Source organism: Phocoena phocoena, chromosome 13, assembly GCF_963924675.1.
Source record: "Phocoena phocoena chromosome 13, mPhoPho1.1, whole genome shotgun sequence".
NCBI lineage: Eukaryota > Metazoa > Chordata > Mammalia > Artiodactyla > Phocoenidae > Phocoena > Phocoena phocoena.
Window position 1 is genome coordinate 44,793,734 of NC_089231.1, and position 16,884 is coordinate 44,810,617.

The window sequence follows — 16,884 nt, forward strand, 5'->3', positions numbered from 1 at the left end:
ACAAATACCGTATCCTAACACATATATATGGAATTTAAGAAAAAAAAATGTCATGAAGAACGTAGGGGTAAGACAGGAATAAAGACACAGACCTACTAGAGAATGGACTTGAGGATATGGGGAGGGGGAAGGGTAAGCTGTGACAAAGTGAGAGAGTGGCATGGACATATATACACTACCAAACATAAAATAGATAGCTAGTGGGAAGCAGCCGCATAGCACAGGGAGATCAGCTCGGTGCTTTGTGACCACCCAGAGTGGGTGGGATAGGGAGGGTGGGAGGGAGGGAGACGAAAGAGGGAAGAGATATGGGAACATGTGTGTGTGTATGGTTGATTCACTTTGTTATAAAGCAGAAACTGGGACACCATTGTAGAGCAATTATACTCCAATAAAGATGTAAAAAGAAAAAAAGAATTAATGACCGATAGCTATTTTAACTACTGTTATGCAAAAGTATTTGAAAGCAGTAACTGATGTGAGGCTCTCCTGTGATGCAAAATGTGTTCAATCTCTACTAGGGGCTCATTTCTGTGCTTGTGGCTCATTCACAGATGGTTGAAGTAGCTACAAATCTGATCATTAACTTAATTATAATAATTCTATTTGTCATTAGGAGAATAAAAAGGTGGTTTATAGATTTGGATATTAACTGTGCTAAACCTAACTGGCATGAAAAATGCAATATTCATTTAAGAGCTCAACAAGTCTCTCAGAGCTTCAAATTACTACTGTTCTATCTATTATTATCACCATTATTATTATTCACATACATAAGAATGTGTTATGTATGTTCAAGTAAAAATTAAATGTTCAAGTAAAAATTAAAACGTGGAACCAATGTCAATGGCATACAATGTCAATAGTATTTCAAATCAGTGCAATTACATAAATCACTGCTTTACAGTACAATGGCTTGACATTAATAATTGTTTCTGAAGGATAATGTCATTCTGCTTTCCATATCTTTCTTACATAGATGAGGGAAATTAATGGAAACGACCCTAATCAATTAAGTGACCTGTGAGGAGGCTGAAAGTACTGTCAATCTATGGATATCATCAATGCAAAATATCCTTATTTATTTATTTTTTGAATATAGTGTGAAGCTATATAGTGAAGTGTCTCTAACCTTGTCTCCAATCAAAGCACTTACCCTCCCCACAGGCAATTACTATTAGCAGGTTTCTTTGAATATAATTTAAAGGATATTCTATACAAATATAGGTAAATTAATAAATGAGGTTTTTTTAGAAATAAAAATTGTATAATATACTTTTTTCATAACTTTTTCTTAGCAATAATGATTTTTTTCCTCAACAGTCATAAATATATTTTTGTTCTCTTATGGCATGTTGCATAGATTTGATTAGCTCTGTAGATCAGTTCCTGGAAGAGGAAATGTTGGTCAAATGGCTTGAACATTTGTTATTCTTAGAAATATTTCAATTAGCCTCCCACCGGGAATATATAATTCCTATTTCTCCATATCTTTATCAACACAGTATTTTGTCAAGCTTTTAAAAACCTGATAAAATTTCAGTATAATTTTAAATTTCATTTACTTTCATTTAAAATGAGTTAGGCATTGTGCACATATTTAAGAGAAATATGTATTTCCTTTTTGTTGAAATGTATGTTCAAATAATTTGCACACATTTTCCTATTGGATCATTGGTCTTTTCAGTGAATCACAGATGCCATTTATATTTTAGGAAAATTAGGTCTTTGAGAAATGGGTGTTTTATTTTTCAGGTTATCATTTAAAATTTAAACTTGATTATACTGATTATTGCAGTCATAACTTATTAATGAATGACTACAAGCTCTTTATTTTATAGCTTCGGAGTTTTGTGTCTGAACTAGAAATTATGGGCATAAAATAGTCTTTCATTATTTGTTCTAATTCTTATATAACATTTTTTTTTCCTTTTTGGAAAGAGGATGATTTTTGTTGAAGTATTATATTTTGCCAGTTGTCAAGCTGTTGCCTCTCTACTTTAAGCTCAGTAGTCTGTACTCTGATTAGTGATGCTGTGGCAGAGATGCTGAAACTCCATTTTTGTTCTGCCAGCTCCCTGTTAGCTCTGCCAGTAGGAGTGCTAGAGGGATACTGCAGATCTGGAGGAGAAAGACACTTGCCCCTTACTGCTTGCTTCCCTGTTTGTTCTATTCCTGTCCATTTCCCCACATAATGATTCTACTACTGCAGTTTTTTTTCCTGTATCAACTCTTAGCAGTTTTTGCAATATTTAAAGAACCAGCTGCATCGTGTCTCTCAGAGACACCAGCATCAACCACGGGGAATTTCCAGATCTGGTGTCTGGGTGCCAGCTCCACAGGTCCCTTCTCCAAGTACAGAGCAATACTCTCTCCCCAGAGGTCTGGGTTTCTGTACCTTGAGATCATTCTTTCAATCTTCCATGATTTAAAAAAGCCAATGTCTTCCCTTTGTGTTTCATTCATAGAAGGGAGAGTGTTCCTTGTAGTTGCTGCTGCTGTGATTCTATGGTGTGATTCCTCTTTTTGCATTTTTTAGGTCATCAATAAGTAAACAATTCATTTTAGTAAAGCTCCCCTGTTAAAATAGTTGATGAGCTGTCTCCTAACTGGATGCTGGTACGAACACACATCAAAACAAAGGGTGATCTAATAAGAGTGCAAAAACCTTCACAGAGTGAACACACCTGTGTAAAAAGCACCTAGAACAAGAAACAGGCATTTCTAGCAACTAAGACACATCTCCCATGTCTCCTTCCAGTGTCTAAATTCTCCACCATAAGGATAACCACTCTTTTGGTTCCTAACCCCATGGATGCATTTTCTCTGTTCTTAAACTTTACAGAATCATGTAATGTGTGCTTTTTAGTAACTTCTTTTACGGAATACTGCTCTTGAGATTCATCCATGTCACTGACTACAGTTGTTTACTTATCCTCATTAATACACATTATTCCATCATCTGAGTGTATCACAATTTATTCATGAATGGAATTTGAGGTGATTTATATGAATAGTTTTATGAACAGTCTTGTATATGACTTTGGTAAATATATGCACAAATATTTTAGGGGTATATATCTAGGAAGTAGACTTACTGGGTCACAGGTAGCTTTATTATATATTGGCAAATGCTTTTCTAGTGAAACAACTGCAAGCAATTCCAGAAACTCCACATTGCTATTAATACATCTCTTATCTATCTTTTAATTTTATTAATTTTGGTTGGTATAGAGTAGTACTATACTTTGAATTTATTTTCTCTAATGATCAATGAGTTAGAGCCTCTTTTCAATTTGTAGTGGACATTTGGATATTCCCTTTCTTTAAGAGCTCCACTACTTTCTCCAATTTTCCATTTGATTTCCCCCCCTTTTCTTATTGCTCTATAAGATTTTACATATGTATACATACATATATACTTCAACTCTACAGCTTATCTTTTCACTGTCTTAATTTTGCCTTTCCATAAAAATAGTGCATATTTTATAGACAGTTTATAAACTTTGGTTTTTTCTCTACCCCAAGTTCATGGAAATTTTTTCTCCAATTTTTGTCAGGAATAATTATATTACGTGATACATCAATAGAATATTCTTTTCATTTACCCAATATGAATACAAATTGGTCCTCCAATATTTTTTGAAAATACTATCCTTTTAACTTCACTTCAATGTGTCCTCTGTCATAAATTAGGAGACCATACATCTGTCTGTCTCTGTTCTATTGCACTGGTCTATTTGATATTCCTTACACTAAAACTGCTCTGTCTTAATGAATTCAGTGTTATAATACACATTTCTATCTGATAAAGTCTATCCTCCAACTTTACTCTTATTCTTTGAAAAATTTGCCTTTGCTTTCCTTGTTTTTTTTATACTCACATATAAATTTTAGAATCATTTTATAGAATTCCCCACCCCACCCCAAAATCTGGTTGTCAGATATTGTTTTGAATTTATTGACTAATTTTATGAGAGTTAACATCTTTTAATACTGAATCTTTCAATTTATGAATATTGAGAGTTATTAGTACTTATTCATGACTGGGAAGAATTACTATCCTAAAAATATCCTCATTATATTAGTATATAATTTCAATATAATTCTTATCAAATTCTAATAGGATTTTTTGAGGTTGACAAATAAGTATTTAAAAATTGGAGTGAAATTCCCCAAATTGCAAAGACAAACAAACTGAAAACCTGAAAACAAAAATCTGCTAAAGAACCTCTCAGGCAGAAAATTAAAGATACAAATGTCAACATGTATTGCAAAGCCAGAATTGCCAGTCTGATATGTACATAGAAAGAGACAAATAGATTAATATATAAACCAGAGAGCCCAGAAACACATGGCTGTCTTATGGATACAATAAAAATAAAAGGTGGTGGACAAATTGCTGGAGAAAGGGCTTTAACTATTAACTGAATTATTAGGCAGATTATTAGCTGCTCATCTGCAGAAAGACTATAAATGGTTCCCAACTACATGCTATAGTAAATAAAGACTTAAAATTAATTACAAACCCAGAATATAGGGCCAAACTATGTGAAACTAAGAAGAAAGTGCATAAGTATTTTTATGACTTCAGTAAAAAAACAGATTTCTTACATAAGAGAACAAAAGCATAAATCACTAAGGCCAAGGGATAAACAAACAAGTATATTTGACTAGGCCAAAATTAAGTTGTCCGGTACCCCAGATATACCATAAGATGCACAGAGTTAAAAGATAAGCAGCAAACTGAACATAATTGCATCACAGACTTTTTTAAATATACATTTCAAGGAAAAAATCCTATAAAGTAATAATAAAAAACAAAAAACCCTTACAAAATATTGGCAGAAAAAAATAAAAAGCAAATCATAGGTGAGTAAATCCAAATGACCAACTAACCTGTGAAAACATGCTCAACTCACTAGTAAACAAAATTGAGAACAATAAATACATTGCATACCCATTACATTGGTCAGTATTAATAACTCATAAAAAATCAAATGTTGAAAGAAATGTGGTATGGCAAGAGCTTGCATACATTTCAGCTTTCACCAGTCTTGAAAATATTAGGGAAACCTAATAAAATTGAAAAAATATATATACTATTGATATAACCTAACTCTCTCTCTCTGGCTAGCTAACTAGCTATTCATCTCAGAAAACACCTTTTTTGCTTACCAGAAAACTTGTTCAAGGATTGTAAACAAAAACAATAGAAATGAGATACAACCTTTTAGGTTGGAAACAACCTAAAATCTGTCAATAGGCATATAAATAAACTCAAATATATTAAAATGTTAAATAACTGCACAATAGATTTGAAAAATCCCTTCATATATTGACAAGATTGAGGAAAAAAAAATTTTAGTGGTTAAAGCAAGTTGCTGAATCATGCATATAATATGTAGAGTTTATATAAAATTAATAAACAAAACATACTCATATTTTTAATGATATATGAATATATCTAATAAAAATGACAAATATGGAAGGAAATTATATAAATCTTAGACTGGAAGGAAATAAAAGGGATTATGACTGGTATAAAGTGGCTTCAACTGTATTAATAATGTACTGCTTCATTTTACAAAGAAAACACTACAAAAAAATTAGTTAATTCTGTGCAGTAGCCAAATGAATGCTTACTGTATTTTTCTCTCGGTTTTTTTTCCTATTCATGCAAAAAACCTCCACCACATCAAGGCTTAACAACAACAACAAAAATGACTTGGCTACTACTTCCATGCTTTTGCACAATCCTGGGGTGCACTTCCCCATCTACCCTCAAAAATCAACAAAGTGTAGTCTTATCCAAAAACACATTCTGTGGCCTCCTCTATAATTCAGAATAAGCTAAAAAAAAGTTTTAAAATAATAACTAAAAAAAAACTCTCACACGTAAAACCGTATTTCTTTCCTTTTGGAAAATTCTTATTAGGTGAACAATTTATTAGAATAGTATTTTTTCCAGTGAATAAAAATTAGATAGAAGATGACTATTTTTTTCAGTGCTATTCTGCAATACTGGTTCTTTAACGAATTGTCCTTTTCCACTGTAGGGATATTTTTATCTAAGGCATTGGGGTTAATCATCTGTTTTCAGACCATTTGGTGTCTTAGACCTTTTAGCAGAAACACTGATGAATTCTTGTTCCATTTTTTTCTATTATTGGTACTTTAATGGCTATTTATTATTTTTTTAAATACATCTTTATTGGAGTATAATTGCTTCACAATGCTGTGTTAGTTTCTGTTGTACGACAAAGTGAATCAGCCATATGCATACATATATCCCCATATCCCCTCCCCTCTTGAGCTTCCCTCACACCCTCCCTATCCCACCCCTCTAGGTCATAGCAAAGCATAGAGCTGATCTCCCTGAGCTATGCTGCTGCTTCTCACTAGCTATCTATTTTACATTCGGTTGTGTATATATGTCGATGCTTCTCTCACTTCCCCCCAGCTTCCCCCTCCCCCACCCTGTGTCCTCAAATCCATCCTCTCCATCTGCGTCTTCATTCCTGCCCTGCCACTAGGTTCATCAGTACCATTTTTTTTTTAGATTCCATATATATGCGTTAGCATATGGTATTTGTTTTTCTCTTTCTGACTTACTTCACTCTGTATGACAGACTCTAGGTCCATTCACCTTACTACAAATAACTCAATTTCCTTTCTTCTCATGGCTGAGTAATATTCCATTGTATATATGTGCCACATCTTCTTTATCCATTCATCTGTCAATGGACACTTAGGTTGCTTCCATTTCCTGGCTATTGTAAATAGAGCTACGATGAACATTGTGGTGCATGATTCTTTTTGAATTATGGTTTTCTCAGGGCTATTTAAATCCCTATATTTTCTTTTTGATGAGCTTTTAAGAATAGTAATTCACCATAATTTTGCCCCCCTCCGGCCACCATCATCCCAATAACAAAATCTAAGAATCAAGTATTGTTTTCAAAATCACACTACCAGTTTTATTATTGGTAAGGCTGGGGCGGAAACCAAGGGTAGGGTAGAAAGTCATCATCAAGTTTTCTAACATTTGTTATCCTGGTCTAGGCCTTTCATGGCATGTGTAAAGTAGACTTTAGGTCTACAGAACAGACTCACTGTCTCACAGCTTGTTCGTGCTTACAAAAAGGACTGAGAGAAAAATGTGCCCAAAACTGGTGTAAGAAGGCAGGCTGGGCCCTGACTCAAGTGATTTTTCCAAGTGGAATCAGTAACAAGACACAGCATATACTCTCTTCAAGAAGGAAAAATCCTAAAAGGGAATGGAAGGTGTTGGCCACAAATTCTCCATTCCTTCACACCGATCTTACCAATCAGCCACTCACTCTTCCTCTTAAAACTTTTAAAAGAGATATGTTCCTGAGTCAAGGTAGAAACAAAAGAGAAAGAGTTTCTCTTGCACTTATCCTTTTCACTTATGATGGAAATCTCACTTATTTCATCAAAGCATTGCACTCCCTCTAAGTTTTACAGTTCTTAACACAGACTGAATGTTAAAATGACTATTCTTTCTTATGAAATCTGTGAAAACTAAGAACCCAGTAACTTTTTTGTCACTGAAAGCTTCATTGACTGCTTTCCCTTGTAGACTGTGCATTCACTGAAGGCAAGAATCCTTATCTTTTCTCCACAAAAGTCCCACTGACAAAATTAGTATCTGGAATAGACTAAGTTTTCAATAAGTATCTATTGACTGAGTGGTTCTGAACAGTGCACTTTCTCCCAACTACATTGTTACTGAGTGAGCCACCTTTGGGAAGGATTCATGGAGACAGCTTACCATTTGTGCATGATAAATGAGCTTTTTAGGTAAAATGAGAAGAGAGGCTGACTTTGACCACCTCCAGAATTTTCTAGACTATGCCTCACATATCTTTCTATCCCAAATCAATGGATCTCAACCTTAAATGCACATTGGAATTACCTAAATAACTTTTACAAATTACCCATGCCTAAGCCCTGATGAAAATTTTGACTTATTTAGTTTGGGACGGATCCTAGATACAAGTATTTTTTAAAAGCCCTTCAGGTTATACTAATATGAAGTCAGGGCTGTAAACTACTGTCCTAAGTCATGGAGTCCTCTCTACATTTAAATGTCTATCAACTGATGATAAATAATAAATTGATGGGGAAATATTGCAGTTCATAAAAAAAACAGGATCCAAGAATGGGAGAAGTTCTACAGGTGTACATGTCTTATTACTATAATGACAGATTAATTTTGTTCTCATATTATTTATTAAGGGATCTGAAAGTTGTTATCAGGAACACAGTTCTTTTTGGATATTTCTCAGGTGACTCCAATGCTAAGCTTTTTCTTCTTTAGAAAAAAAGACTGGATTTTAAATTAAAATTTATAATCAATAACTGCTTTACTTCCCCTGGATTTAAAGGACTGAACTTATAATTTAATTTTCCCTCTTAGACTTAGATTGCAATTAGATTCTATACCCTATTCAGTAAATGTTCAAATCTGCTTTAGGCTAATATTACAGAAAAAGGTTTTGTATTTTGCATAAAAAGTTCTGCATATTTATTAATTGCAAAATCTAAATTGTCTGCATATATTGGTTACCATTTCCAATACTTTTAAATTTTGTTATCATACCTATAATAATCTCTGCTCTTCATAGTAATACATACAAGTAATACCTGTTTTAACTTGATAACATAATAATATCTAAAATACATAGAAAATATTTTTTACTCTATATTGAAATATTTCATACCTATATTGAGACCAAAAACACTCAGACACAAACACAGATACAGATTTTTAGAAGCTTTGACTCCAACTGCCCAACTTACAGAACTTAATTCTGTTTCGGCTCAGAACAAAAATCTTTGAGATTTTCTTATTCTTATCAAGAGACACTAGCTAAATTCAATCCTTTCCTTAAAATATGGGGAAGAAAAAGTCTGCCTTTTATGTTGATTGAATGTGCTTACAGCTTTACCGATTACATCTAGGGCATAATTTGAATGATAGAATCCCTAACCTCTTTCCTTCATTTATCAAGTAGCCATTTATTCATAATATTTACGCATTAAAAACCACATGACTAGGCATTAGAGACACAATTGTCCTTGTCTTTTTTGAGCTTAGTAAGGACTTAGTATTGGCTAGAAACAACTATTTCTCTAAACGGACGGAAGGTGAGAAGGATCTATCTGCAGGATAAAGTTAAGTTGGGAGCAGTAGGTATAGAACAAACATTTGAAATTTAGAAAATCCATCAGAGCCATTAAATGAGAAAAAATACAACTTCTCCGGAAGACGTAAAGTAATAAATAGCACTTTATGATATTTTTAAGGACTTAATAAATTATGTTCATAGGAATGAAGGTTCAACATTGTAAAGCTGTTAGTTCCTCCCAAAATAATACATATATTTAAAGCACTTATCATCAAAATCCTAAATGTTCTTATTGGAATTGGGAGATAAAAACTCCATTTGAAAGTGTAAACTTATGAAAGTAGCCCAAAATTTTGAACAGGTATGTCAAGAGCCTTGAATGAGTAGATATCAATATATAATCTAAAATGACAGCAATTAAAAGAGGTGCTCTTTTTAAAAAATGGCAAACATATTAATAAAACAGAATATAAAATCCAATAATACAGCCATATAAAATGACAAATGAAATAAAGAGGGAAGGAGTGTCACCCACAAAGTCCATTAACAATACCCGGGAAATAAAAATAGAATCTGGATAATAAAAAAGTCTAACCTTTTTCTTTTCCTTTGTGCGTAGTCTAGTTTCACGTGCTCGCAGGGTGCTGCATGCGGAAGCCTCTCACCTGGCATTTCAGACCGACGTTCCCGGTGCAAAATGGCTGCGCCGGGCTTCCCTGGTGGCGCAGTGGTTGAGAGTCCGCCTGCCGATGCAGGGAACACGGGTTCGTGCCCTGGCCCGGGAAAATCCCAAATGGGCCCGTGAGCCATGGCCGCTGAGCCTGCGCGTCCGGAGCCTGTGCTCTGCAATGGGAGAGGCCACAACAGTGAGAGGCCCGCGTACCGCCAAAAAAAAAAAACAAAAACAAAATGGCTGCGCCGACACGTCATCTCCTCAGCTTGGTGGGCCGTGTGCAAAAGGGCTGCGCAATTCACTCAATTCAAGCCAGCAGCCGCTGGGCAGTGCGCAGAGCCACTGAGCCGGGCCCTGTGATCTGGAGCCCCGAGCAGCACAGCTGCACCCGTCCCGCGAGAACTCACCCCACCACCGCCCAACCCCACTGCGTGATCCCTATAAAGCAGCCCCGCCCACACCTGTGGGGAGAGCATGCGCTCTAGCGGTGGGATCCGAACCTTGCCATTCATTGATCAAAATATAAAACTTTTCCTTTGCTTCTGAACTGGACTCGGTCTTCCTCTATTGACTCAAGTGACACTGGGCAGGAGGACCTTTGTTGGGGCCCAACTCTCTAACAGCAGGGTTTACCCAGTAAATAATGTTGGTTAAATATTTGGAAAAAAATAAATAAGTTCCTAATGGGATGAATTTCCACCTATGTGATAAAGTGCTGATAAACTCTTCCCCTAAACAATATCTGTTGCAAATACGTTGAAAATAGAATGTTTGTAAAAGGACCTTGGAGTATAATAAGAAACATATTTGGTCTTTTCCTGGGTTCCAGGAACAGAGATTCTAAAACCCTTAAGTGATAGGAGTGTGGTTTTTTTTTTTTTTTTTTTTTTTTTTTGCGGTACGCGGGCCTCTCACTGCTGTGGCCTCTCCCGTTGCGGAGCACAGGCTCCGGACGCGCAGGCTCAGCGGCCATGGCTCACGGGCCCAGCCACTCCGCGGCATGTGGGATCCTCCCGTACCGGGGCATGAACCCGTGTCCCCTGCATCGGCAGGCGGACTCTCAACCACTGCGCCAGCAGGGAAGCCCAAGGAGTGTGTTTTGTTATTCACAATGAGCTCCTTTTGTACATACCTGCATTTATGCTATTTAGGGTGGGGTTCCTAGATAGCCTCAGGATGTGTCTGGTCGTCAGGAAAATTAGGTGATCCTAGGGCTGGAACATTCAGCTCCACTCAGACCTCTGCAGAAGGAAGGGACACTTGAGATGAAGCTAGATTTTGATGAGCTTGCTGTTTGGGGAACACAGCCCCCTGCCAGGACAGAGGTGCACCCCAACTCTATGGGGACAGAAGCTCCTATGCTTGGGATTCTCTATGTACCTCTTCATCTGGGTGTTTATCTGTTTCCTTTTTAATATTCTTTATGATAAGCTGGTAAATGTAAGTAGATGCTTTCCCGAGTTTTGTGAGTTGTTCCAACAAATTATTGAACTTGAAGGAGGAATTGGCAACCCCTATTTACAGCTGGTGATCCAGACCTGCAATTGAATCTGAAGTGAGGGGCAGCCTTGCGGGACTGAGCCCTGAACCTGTGGGGTCTGTGCTAACTCCAGGTAGTGAGTGACAGAATCAAATTGAAAGGATGGACATCCAGTTGGTGTCCAGAGAATCAGAGATTGGTTGGTGACATTAGAAAACACCCCAGATGTAAAAAACACAAAAACAATACAAAAAAATATGCTTAACCCTATTATCAATTGAATGTAATTCAAAATATAGTGTATAACAATGAAATTAACTGCAAAATAAATATGTTAAATATGTATAATTTTTTACTTAAAATATAAAAATGACATTTTCATCGGTATTAGCCACAGGGTCTTGCTTTTAACAGGGAGGAGGGAGCATTTAGTCAGTATTTGTGTATATGTTAATAGTCTATGAAACATTGTCCTCAAATAATCTTTCTTTTCTGTCTTTGAGTAATTAGTGGATGTTACCTATGATCCTAGTGATTACCCTGATCATTGGATTTAAAAAATGAATAAATAAAGCCCACAATCCTAGTATTATATTTACTTTATCTTATTTATTCAACAATACTTGGTAGAACCAGGCATTCTCTGCTCTCCTAGACTTTCCATGTTCTATGGCGGGGAACAGATGACAGAGGTGGGGAGCTAGGTGTGAGAGAGGTAATTGAAGTAGGGTCATGAAGCCTCACCAGGACAGGGACTTTAGGACAAAGACAGTTGGTGAGCAGTCCAATAATGCCACATTATTGTCTGAGATGAGAGGATTCTCGATGGAGAAAACATTGGTGCAAAGCCCTGAGGAGAGAGCAGGCCCGTAGTGCTCTAGAACCAGAAGGAAAGCAGTCTGTCTGGAGCACAGGGATGAGCAGGAGAAATGAGGTCAGAGATTTTAGGGCCTTGGGGTCACTGGAAGAATGTGAGATGAGAAACCATCAGAGTTACATATCTGCTAAAATGTAAAAGGATCGTTTTGACTGCTTTGTGGAGAATATACTGTAGTGGTGAAAAGGTGGAAGCAGGAATTAGGAGCCAACTGCAACAAACTAGGTGAGAAATTATGGCACTTTGGATTAAAGATGTTAGCAGAAGTGGTAAGAAGTAAGATTTGGAATAAATTTGAAGATCTAATAGGATTTGTTGACATACTGAGTGTAAGCTATAAGAAAAAGACAACAATTACAGATGACTCCAAAATAACACTCATAATAAGATAAATGAAAATTTAAATTATACTGACATACTATCTCTCACTTGCCAAATAGGGAATACAGTGTATGCGGCTAAATAGACTGTGTTATACATCACTAGTAGGAATACAAAGTGATTCAATACCTATGGAGGGGAATCTGGCAGCATCTAACAAAATTACATAGTCATACCTGGCAACCTGACTTCTAAGAATTTTTTCATAAAGATACATCATCCATAATTCAAAAATACATATGCACAAGTTTATTTATTGTGGCATTATTTTTAATTGTAAAACATCGAAAATAATCTGAATCCCATACTGAAGTTATTGTTGTATTATCAAGCTATACAAAAAAAGAGGGTGATGTGTATGAATTATTAATTATTTGTGATTTTCAGGATATACTGTTAAGTTTTTTTTTTTAAAGTAAAGGTAGCATGGTTTTTAATGTCTGAAATTAAGAGGAAATATGTATGTATGCATGTTTGTTTATACATATACAGTCCTTATTTTTGCAAATGAAAACAAGAATGGTATTATAATAAGAAACTGGTCACTAACAGGGTGATTTGTAAATAAGGAGAAAGGAATGAGGAATGAACGATACTTCTTTACATGTGCCTTTTGCATAGTTTTGATTTTGGAATTTGTCAATATGCATATTAATAAAAGAAATTAAATCAACAAAAATGGAGAAAAAAGTAAGATTGAATATAAATATAAAAAACCCTGAGTGTATTTCCAATGAACAACTCATCACATAGAAAAAAAAAAAACAAATAATTTTGAACACAGCACTTTGACTATATTCCCTCAGTCTAAAGGTAAAAAGAACTTCAAAAATATGGAGCCCTAATTAGTAAGCTTGTTGTTCATAGTGGTAAGGGTGTAATAATTCTGAAACTGCATTGTGTTTTATAGGACTGAGCAAATGAATAAATATATTGATGTTGGGAGCCAGAGTTTTCACTGTAGAATGAACATGTTGATATGACATGGGGGAAGCCATGAAAAATTCAGTAGAATGGCACTGAAAATAGAGTTATCAGTAAGAAGTTCTGATTTACATGTATATATGTAAAATATATACATATATGAGCACACCTAACACGTAGACCTCCGTTTCTAAATAACTGTCCTCAGTAAAAGTAATGATGGATCCAGGGAGGGTTGTCTGATTCTAAGGTCGGGGTAAGGAGTGTAAAAAGTGACTGTGGCATTTCTTGGGTGTTAGAAAATAGGGAAGTAAGAAAAATTAATGAGAGCATGACAAAAGGCCTACTTGAAGGAGCTTCCACTAGTCGAATCTGAGACCATTTAAGCACCAAAATAAATACTGACAGTAATGAAAACCCAAGGGGAAAGAAATAAGAATCTATGAGCTCAAACTTATAAAAAAGTACATAAACAATTGAATTAGCTAATTCATAAGAAAGATGGGAAAGCTCTTTCTTACAGTGGCATATAAATTACTAACTGTAGAAAGAGTTAAATAGTAATAAAATCATCTTTTTATCATCTATAATCATCAATATTATAGTTATAATTAAATTAGCTGAGAATCATCAATAAATGCTAATAATATTGGGTGACAATTTGGTGGAGAATAAAACATTTACTAAGTCTTAAGTTGCTTTCTCCCAGATTGCAAATGGAAAGTGGTAACTTTATGATGAGAAACCTGGCAGACACCAACTTTACAAGTGTGAAATTAACATCAATATTGTACCAATATTGAGTACAAACTGTCATGACATGCCTCCTAATGTGATACTCTGAGAAGATAACACCACTCATGCTGTGTTCTTGCCAAAAAGGTGTAACCTGAATGTAATCATGAACAAACATCAGACAAGCCCACTCTACAAAAGAACAAGTCTGTATCTTCAAAAACAGAAATGCCATGAAAGACAGTTTCCAGATTAAAGGAGGCTGAAGAGATGACAGCTCAATGCAATGGGTATGTTTGGTTTGGATTCTGACTTGGAAAAAGAAATACATAGAGGTAATTACTGGACAATCAGGAAAATATAATATGGACTCTACATTAGGTAATAAAATGCGCACCGTTTAAATTAAATGAATTTGATAGTCATACTGATGGTATATAAGTGAATGTCCTTATTCTTAAGAGATACATATTCCAGTTACTCTCAAATAGTTCAGCAACGATAATAGGACTAATAATAATGATAATAATAATGTAGATAAATAGAGAAAAAGAAAATGTGCCAAAATGCTAACAATTAGTGAATCTATATGAAGGATAAAAGGCAGTACTTTTGACTGTGCTTACAACTTTTCTGTCAGTTTGAAACTACTTCAAAATCAAAAATTAAAATTAAAACAATCTCCACTACAAATCCCAAGGACTTTGTCAGCAGACTGATCTTTAGAAACTTGTTGGAACTACGTCAGAACTTTCAGCAATGTTTACACATTGCTGTTCTGCAGTTTGCGCTTCAACTTACTAAATTACTGGTTAAGCATTGCCATATAATTGTCTTGTTACAGATATGTAACATGACATACCATCTGGGTAACTTAGCATTTTTGTTGCTATCTGTAGCACTAATGATATTTTGCCTTATATTTTGAATAACTGTGTAGGACAATGTTCCCCAAAATGGGGCTAAGAGTGATCATTGAAAAAGAAATTAATACTGTATTATCCTCCCTAAAGTGGTTTAACATCTATTCAGGAATACTAACATATAAACAAATATGTTTGATATGATTTGTGAATACTTGAGAAGGAATTATATAGAGTATACTTCTGAGGGCACCAAAGAGAGGTGTCTAATTCAATTGAATAAGGTTGGAAAGAGGCAGGTTAGGATAGGTTAGGCATAAGCAGGAAAGGCTTCCAGGAAGAGATGATCATGGAGCTGAATCTGAAGGAGGTGGATGAATTAAGTAGGTGAAAGTGTGGATTCCCCATAGACAGAGGAATAAAGACTGAAAGCAACAGTCTGGTGCACTTGAGAAGCTACAAGTGAACATAAACTATGGAAAAAGAGGAGTTGATGGCTAGTGATAGGGGTTGAGGTTGGTGGTGAAGGAGCATCCATTTCAATGTTCAAACGTTTTAATGGCCTTTAGATTATGCACGTGGAGCATATATTAGATTACATTATCTCACTAACATTCAGAAAGAGAAATGCTACTTGTATCTCAGTCTGTATACTTCACACCAACTTTTCTACTCAAGAGAATTGTATTAAATTGTATATGGTTTACCTCCTTGTTAGATTTTAAGCTCAGTGAAGGGGGCCAAACCTCATATAGTCAATGCTGTTTAGATTTGCCCCCAAGTTTAAAATTCTAGGGTACCATTCCTGTTGGCATGACATTCCTTCCTATGCCTTCCATTTCTTTCTTTCTGAATTGCCTTCTCCAGAATTTCTTCAATGAGGATCTGTTAGTGGTAAACTCTATGCATTATTGTGGATCCTCAACAAGAATGTTATTTAGCTTCATTTTTTGTTAGAAGTTGGTTGTCATATTCTATTTGTTTTCTATTATGACAATAGATATGCTTTTATATTTTTATTTAGAACTATTTTCTCTCAACACCTTAAAAATATTATTCCATCTGCCAATCTGTGGATAGATATTATTTCCCCATAAATGGATAAGACAACAGAGGCTCAGAAAAGTTAAATACCACAGAGCTAACAACCAAATGCTTCTTTTAAAGCCAGAATATTTGGCTCTAGTATATGGATATAGCTTCTCTTCTTGCAGATACTGCCCCTTTGCCTTTTGTCACATGTAAAAGTAGGAAAAGGTTTAGATCAACGAGTGGCCACAGTGGCCCTATTGAAGTCTTAATGAGTGTTTCCATTCTTCCTATTCACACTGGGAGTAACATAGGTAATAGTGGGTTGGTTACAGGACAGGCTCTGAAATCATTTGATTGCAATTGAGTTCTAGTTCCAATTTAACACATTCTGTCCCTTGCAAAAAAATCTCTGTGCATTGGTTTCTTTATCTGCAATATGGGGATAAATAATGTCATCTATGAGACATTAAATACATATGAGAATTAAATGCATGATGAGTAAAAATGGTTAGCACAAAGTCTGGCACATAATGCTCAAATGTGAGAAACCATTATGTTGAATGTAACTTAATTTTCCTACTCCTGGTAGGACTGACTGATTACTGCATTGGCCAAATCAAATCTTTCATATGAGTCTGTTTATGCATGGCCTTGAAACAAAAATCTGTAAGACATATATCAGGATAACATATCAATAGATGGGCAAAAATTAATTCAATATGTTAAATATAAAATGAAAAACGAACTTTTGACATATATAG